General features: G+C 40.4%; 1 pseudogene; it reads left to right on the top strand.

Moving 5' to 3' along the window:
• The first annotated feature begins 3 nt into the window (after window positions 1-3).
• LOC117438959 (microtubule-associated protein 1B-like) lies at window positions 4-6619 on the top strand (annotated as a pseudogene).
• Window positions 6620-8355: the final 1736 nt, after the last annotated feature.

The following is an 8355-nucleotide window of genomic DNA, read 5'->3' on the forward strand; positions in this document are numbered from 1 at the left end:
CAAAAAGAAAGTGAAATCCAAGGCACTACCAAACTAGAAATCAAAGAACACTATCAAGAACGCATCTTGGTGGAAAACGTAGTCCAGCAAAGATTCCAGTTGACAGTTTGTCCCCTTCATCACCTTTTCCCAAAACACCATTGAGTGAACGCAGTGTGAACTTTTTTCACTCACTCACTAATGAGATCAAGGTCTCATCTGAGCCTGTCCCCATCGCTACATTGCTGATGTACATCAAGAAGTTGATGAAGAGGCATGTGCAAGCCCTGAAGAGAAAACATTAGAAGTAGCTCTCCCCACAGTCTGCTGCTGGTAGTGCTGGCCACACCTTATTATCAGTCTCCCACAGATGAAAGTCCAGTCAGCTTCCATCTGAAACCAGTGGAAAAGTCAAACAGAAGCTCCTGTCTGCTTGAATTCAGTGAAGTCAAAGATGAGTCTGCAAGACCCAGAATAAGCCCTATGGATGAGCCTGTACCAGATTCAGAATCTCCCATTGAGAAAGTTTCTCTCCCCTCGGCGGAGTCACCACTCATAGGTTCAGAGACCAGTTATGATACATTTTTGAGTGCTGATTTTAAAGTCTCCCACCATAGATTATGGAAGTCTTTCTGAGGGGAACCTGAAAAAGAAAATCACCAGTTCAGATGAGCCCAGGTTCTGAAGCCAGCTCTGTGGGCCTTTTCCAAGAAAAACAAGATGAAAAAAGCATGGATGAGTTATGATAATTAAAGAAGATTCAGCCTAGAAAGGAAAATGGAGGATACAGACCCAGCACTCCCAGTCTTCACTGGTCCTGGATAGCGCAAGTTGGCGGGTGATCTCTCACCTACTCAAATAGATTCAGTCAGTTTGGTTCTTTAAAAGAAGATACAAAATGTCAATTTCTGAGGCACTGTTTCTGACAAGTCTGCAACTCCTGTTGAGAAGTTGTAGCAGAAGACACCTATTCCCATATGAGAAGGAGTAGCTTCTGTCTCTACAGCATCTGTTGCTACTAGTTCATTCCAGAGCCAACTACGACGATGTATCCCTTCTTTGCACGCTGAGGTTGGATCTCCCACTCTACTGAAGTTGATGATTCCCTTTCAGTGTCAGTTGTACAAACACCAACAACTTTTCAGGAAACAGAAATGTCTCCATCTAAGGAAGATGCCCAGGCCCATGTCTGATTTCTCACCAGATTTCTCACCTAAAAACCCGCAAAATCAAGACACCATGCATGATCACAGATCTCCTGAGCATCAACTATGTCAGTAGAATTTGGTCAGGAGTCCCCTGAGCAGTCTTTAGCAATGGACTTTAGTAGGCAATCTCCAGAATACCCTACTGTAGGCACTAGTGTACACCATAATATCTGAAAACGGACCAACAGAGGTAGATTATAGCCCTTCAGATATACAGGAGCCTACTTTTGCACGGAAAATTTCTCTGTGGAGCAGTCATCTTACTCTCAGGAGAAAGATATTCAGAAATCATTTCAGTGTCTCAAATTGAAGCTTCATCCTCACTTCATCAGCTCATACACCTTCCCAGGTAGCTCACCACTGCCAGAGAGGAAACTTTTTCAGGTGCTCTTCACCCAGAGATATGTCACTACATTCTTCTTTTACCTCAGAAAAAGTGCAGAGCCTAGGAGAAAAGCTGTCACCAAAGTCTGACCTATCTCCATTAAACTCCAAGGAATCTTCTCCTCTGTTCTCTCCTACCTTTCCAGATTCACCTCCTGCAATTGCAGAAGCGGCATCAGTGAGTCACGCACCTTTGTCACTGCAGGTGTCTCTGCCCAAGCATTTGGTTACCAGGAACCCCTAACAAAGCACAGTCCAGAGCCTTCACTCAGCCCAGAAAAAGAAGATTCAGAAAAAAGCAGTCACCAGAAAGAATTAGTTATTCTTATGAGCCACAGAGAAAACTATATAGGTCAACCAGGGGATATTAGCTACACCTATGAGGCAGCTGGAAAACCTACTAGATCAATTCAGGTCACAGATTATTCCTATGAGACAACTGGAGAAACTACTAGTCACCTGAGGCCACAGATTATTCTTACGAGATAACTGCAAAAATATTAGGTCATCCAGGCCACAGATTATTCTTATGAGATGGACTGGGAAACCACCAGGTCACCTGGGGACACAGATTATTCCTATGAGACAATTGGGAAAACCACCAAATCAACTGAGGTCACAGATTATTCCTATGAGACAACTGGGAAAACCACCAAATCACCTGAGGTCACAGATTATTCCTATGAGACAATTGGGAAAACACCAAATCACCTGAGGCCACAGATTATTTTATGAGAGAAATGGGAAAGCTACCAGATCACCTGATAGTATGGATTACTCCTATGAGACAACGGGAAAACAGTACTAAATCACAGAAGCCATTAGCTACCGCTATGAGACAACTGGGAGAACCACCAGGTCACCAGAGGCGATGGCTTACTCCTATGAGACAACTGCGAAAGCCTCCAGTCCACCTGAAGCCACAGATTATTCATTTGAGACAACTGGGAGAGCCACTAGGTCTGCTGAAGCTACTAGCTATCCTATGAAGAAAGGGCACATTTCACTCCACGAAATCTCTAGCAGAATCCCGTCAAGATGTTGACCTATCCTTGTGTACCTCTTGTGAATATAAACATCCCAAGACTGAACTTTCACCCTCCTTCATCAACCCAAACCCCCTTGAGTGGTTTGCAAGTGAAGAACAGTCTCAAGCCAAGACAGCCATTAACTCAGCTGGAGGAGCTCAGCCACCTTCTGGGGGAAGCAGCAAGGGCGGCAGTGTGATGAAACCCCTCCACATCTGTGAGCGATCGTCTGCACCATCACAAACAGATTCAGATGTTCCCCCCGAGACTGAGGAATGTCCTTTCCATTACTGCAGATGCTAACATTGACTCAGAAGATGATCCAGAAAACCCATTCAACGGACAAGACAATTACATACAAGCACATTGACCCGCCCCTGTCCCCAATGCAGGATCGCCAGCCCTTCCCCTAGACACCCTGATTGTTTCCATGGTTTATCCAGAGGCCTTCTGCTGTTGATCAGAATTTAGGTAAACCTTTGAAGAAGGATCTTAAAGAAAAGACGAAGACAAAAAAGCAGTGGTACTAAGACCAAGTCATCTTCTCCTGTTAAGAAAGTGATGGTAAATCAAAACAAGTGGCTTCACCAAACCAGCTATAAAGATTCGTTAGACAAAATTTCCAAAACAGCTTCTCCAAAAAAGAAGGAGTCTGTGGAAAGGCAACAAAAATATCTCTAACCAGAAGTAAAGTCTAGAGTGGAAGAGAAGATAAAGACACCAAGAATGCAGCAAATACATCAGTATCCAAGTCAGCAAAGACAGCAACCACAGGTAAAGACAGATAGCAATTTCCTAGTCTTAACATTTCCTTTGCTGTTGCAGTGAAGTTAGTTTCCCTTTATCACATATCAAGTTTGATGTGTGATTTGTAGCAAATTCCCAAAGACAGTCAAGTGCAAAGGCCACATTTGAATGCATGAAATTCACTAATATAACTGTACTAGTTTAAGAACGTCATGTGTTAGCTTGTTCAAACAGTACATAAAATATAAAGAACTTAGTACTAGCTGTCTAAACTGACAAGCAACTAATAGAATTAGAAGTACCACTTTTGTAGGTGAAGTCAGTATCAAATGACCTGATTTATACAATTTAAGAAACAAGCAGGCACATTTCTCTTACATAAATTGAATGCAATTTAATAGTGTGGAGTGCCATAAGGGTTTAGTATTGGCCATGGATGCTCTTACTACTTTGCTGGATTAATTTTGAAAGTAGTGTTTAAAAAATTATAAGAGTAGTAACAGCCTTCCAGTGAACTAAGCATGTACATCACATAATCATTTAAGGTATATGCTGTCAGTGATGACTTAACATTACAGAATGTTAATGTCATTTTGAGTGACTGTTGTGTATTCTAAAATAGCAGAAAAATACGAATTAGATTACTGAAGGAGGCATTGTGCTAATCATTTTTTTCTGGCAGGTCTTGTTAGAGAATGTTTGGAAGATACTTTGATTTTGCTGTTGTCAAGGCTAATGTTCTGTTGAAAAGCTTTTTTACAAGGAGCAGGTATAGGATTCAGTACAAACAAACCAGCATTCAGCTGTCTTCAGCTTCCCCATTTGAGCAAGTGGTCTGCTGTTCTTTCTTACACCATCATATGCATGGTCTGTTAGTAGATATGTTTCAAAGCAGCAGTATAGTTTCCCCATGCTGTACATTTTTCCAGCACTTTTAACTTTACATAAATTATTCTTCCTGAAAGTTATATTTCCCAGGCTATATGCTAGACTAGAAGACAAGGTTCTATTAGATAATGATATTTAAGTGAAAATGTAGCATCTAATATTTTATCCAGTGTTGGTATCCACAAATCAAGAAGACACAATAACAGGTTTTTAAATTATAAAAGATAATAAAAGATTCTTAGCATAACTTATAGTAAAAACTCTAATTTTGGAAATTTTATCATATCATTTATGTTTAGTTGGCATATTGCCCTACAATGAACAGCAGAACATGCTAGACAATAGTCTAGTGATGGACTTACTGGCTTTACAGTGTGTGACCCTAAATACAGTGTATGCTCAGACAGCTGTTTACCAAGCTTCATCTCTGTAGCAACATGAGAGGGTATAGAACATAGATGGTGGTCATCTAGATAAAATTATTGATTAAATCCTGATTTTCCGTTCACATCAAGATCCATTTCATAGCAAAGCTGCTTGTTTTGGGGAGTAGTATCTTTATTGTGTAAATTTTGAACTTCCTTTTGACCAAAGCTCTTCTTAGAAAGAGTACTATGTACAGCGCAGAAATGTGTTTCCCCCTCATTTTGTGATAAGCAAACTAATGTGTATGTAAAGAAGGATTCAGCAGGCAAACACTTGTTTTTAGTTCCTGAAGTACGAGTTTCCTGGTCCTGCCAAATGCCTCTTTGACCCTCTTTGTGCTCATGTATAGTATCTTCCTGATGCACTGTTAAGGCAGTCTGAGCATATCACAGCTACTACATCTGCTATGGTGCTGATACCCCAGATCATGGGACTGCTTCAAATCTGCATGGCTTCCTCTATGACCCTAGGTTTTATAATAGTGCATACCTGAAATGTTGAAAAAGTTATACTTCTTAGCCTAGAAAGTAATACCACAATTTATTGAATGGTAATTCAGTAATCACAGCCCTGTGTAGTATTGTTGGATAATAGTAGTGTATTACTGAGAACTGTTCAATCAATTTTGTTACACAGTAGTGAGGTTTTATTGTATTATATAGTTGCAGGTCTCTAGGTTTTCTTCCCATTACATTTCAGTGGTAATTCACGTACAACAAAGTTTGAAACATGTCATTAGATGTGAGAGGGTAATCATGTAATTGAACACATTTCCATCTGAGCAGTTATAACAGTAATTAATAGAGATATGTTTTTAACCAGCCTGAGACATATTCTTTTGTTTTTTGCTTTCTAAAGGACCTGGGAATACCAGGTGGCAAAATCCACAGCAGTGCCTCCAGGACCTCCAGTGTATTTGGATCTGGTGGACAATTCCCAACCACAGCAACAGCAAGAACGTCGATATTGAGTTTTTCAAGAGGGTGCGGTCATCCTACTATGTGGTGAGCGGGAATGATTCTGCAGCCGAGGAGCCAAGCAGGGCTGTTCTGGACTCCCTGCTGGAGGGCAAGGCACAGTGGGAAAGTAACATGCAGGTAGGCTTTTCACTTGTATCTCACCCAGAAATTTAACCCTTCTCTGGGAAGCAACTATGAGAAGCCAGAGCACCTCTGAAGTAGATAGTGGCTGCCAAGGAATGGGGTCTCCAGCCTTGGCTACCTCGTTTCACTGATGATGTGGGGAGACACCCAAGTGAAGCACAGAGCTGCACGCACTGCACTCAGCTCTCCCCTATTAGTGGCCCTTCTGACTGGCTCCTGGTGAATAAAACCAGTTGGCAGGTAGCTTATAGACCATTTGGCTGTTTCGTCATGTTACTATTCTGTATATGATCCAAGGCTGGAAATGTTGGAGTTGTAAGTAGGAAGGAAAAGTGAATGTTTTTGTGGTTCATATGGCAGTCACGTACACTTGGAAACTTCATGTGCTATTAAGAAACAAAGAAAATATTTGGCTGTAATCTGAAGAGGTATCAGATTACAGACTACAGACTGCTATTCTCTGGAAAGCTGCATCTCAGCATTTAGAAAGGCAACTACTTCTTTTGCAGTCATTTTACCCTAACCGCTATGTTAATTTATTTCTTTTTATCCCTCCATTTATCCAAGTATTGACTGCATAAAGACCCACTCTTTTAAAAAAGAAACATACTTGTTGCCTGGTCTTCTTACAAAGATGTTTTTTCTTATCAGCTGTTTCTGTTGTCCATTCCTCAGGACTTTTTCCTATTTTCTGTTGCAGGTGACCTTAATCCCAACCCATGACTCAGAAGTGATGCGGGAATGGTACCAGGAGACCCATGAGAAACAGCAGGACCTGAACATCATGGTTTTGGCAAGCAGCAGCACTGTCGTTATGCAAGATGAATCTTTTCCCGCATGCAAGATTGAACTGTAAGAACAAGAGCATACAACACAAGATTAAACTTTGGTTTGCAGAAATTCTTCCTTTGAAAAACACCTTTTCCTAAAAATTCAACCCAACTGGTTTCGAAATGCTGAACTATATACCTGCCAAATGCTATACTGTGTCACAGTGATGCAAGTCACTAATGTTTTTCAGTCTTTGCTGATTGCTAAGGGAAATAACACAGTATTCCCATAGTAGGGTTCAAATTTACTGCAAAAATACAGATCCAGTTTCATCTCTGCTGAACGTTTGGAAACCATGCACTAGCAACCCCAACTGACTTCTGCCAGGTAGAGGCATTTGCCCTCTAAAAGAAACACAGAGAGAAAGAGAGGGGTAGGAGGAGAAAATAATAAGTAATTAGATCTACATTAGTCTCATGGCAATAGATGTATCGCTTGCTGCAGTCTGCTTATGCTCTCACATGAAAAGAAAGTTTTAAAATTTGTATCAATCTATCTATCTTAGCTATTGCAAGGGGATCCTTTTTTACGAATTATGTTAGCTTGAAATTAAAAAGAAACAGAATATGGCTAGGAAGGGTGTACACCTAAATTAATCATCAGCAGTTTTCCACTCTTAATTTGAACTCTGCATACTGACATACCATACAATCATAAACCAATATGCACGTAGTGTGCCACCCTACCCAGAAGCCTAAAACCCTTCTTTCAACATGCGAATTGATGGTCTGAGCATGTTCCCAGTGATAGTCAATTCACTCCAGCCAGAAACTGACCAGTCCACATGCTTGAACACCCACGCCCACTGTCAATTAACTGAAGCAAAATACCAAAGCGGTACATACAGTAGACAAATTGCCTTAGAAAGTTGACTTGAATGTACAAAGAAACTTGATGCACTTATTTTTTAATGCTGAGACAGCAGATTTCTAAAACACTGTGTAGGATCATAGTTACACCAGAAGAAGTGTGAGCATGCATGTGTGGTACTAGAAACCTATGACTGGTCAAATGGCTTGGGGCTATGAATTACATATGTTAGTCATGTGAATGCTTCCTTGGTGCACCTGGACAGCTCAACAAGAAAAGCATTTTTCAGAAAGCTTCTTTTGCACTGTCGAAGCAAGATTGAAGAGGTGTCCAGTATCAGAGTTACAAACTTAGTGAACATTCAGAATGATGAAAAGGGTTACCTGTGAACCTGTAACAGTATTCAGCCTTCCTTTGTCTTATTTTATTAGTTTGATTTAAAAGTGAATACGGGAACAAATGTACAGAAACCTTTTTTTTTTAGTGCTGCAGAACTTTTAATAGATGAATTTTTAACAAGCTTTTCATTTACAGGAAAATGCAAACAAAAAAATATCAGGTAAGGCAGTTTTTTAGTAGTTTTGTAAGGAATGAAATTATTTAAGGTTCTAGTGAGAATGGATATTGAGGTAAAATTTATTGAAAATAATCACTGCCAATACCTTTTGGGGGATGGGGAGGATGGAAGGGCACCCTGGTAGTAAAATCAGTCTATTGATGATGACAGAAAATGGAATTTGAAAAGCTCATTGCCTAATCAAGGTTGTAACCTACATTCTCAAACCCTCACAAGATCTTGAAAAAGGTAAATAAGCAATAAGCTAAAATAAATAAGTCGCTCTTTCTCTCCTCTCCTCTCCTCTTCTCTGCTCTCCTCTCCTCTTCTCTCCTCTCCTTTTCTTCCCTACTCGTCTTTCATGCCTTGATCCTTTTCTTCATTTCCTCTTCTTT

This window comes from Melopsittacus undulatus, unplaced genomic scaffold (genome assembly GCF_012275295.1).
Source record: "Melopsittacus undulatus isolate bMelUnd1 unplaced genomic scaffold, bMelUnd1.mat.Z mat_scaffold_943_arrow_ctg1, whole genome shotgun sequence".
NCBI lineage: Eukaryota > Metazoa > Chordata > Aves > Psittaciformes > Psittaculidae > Melopsittacus > Melopsittacus undulatus.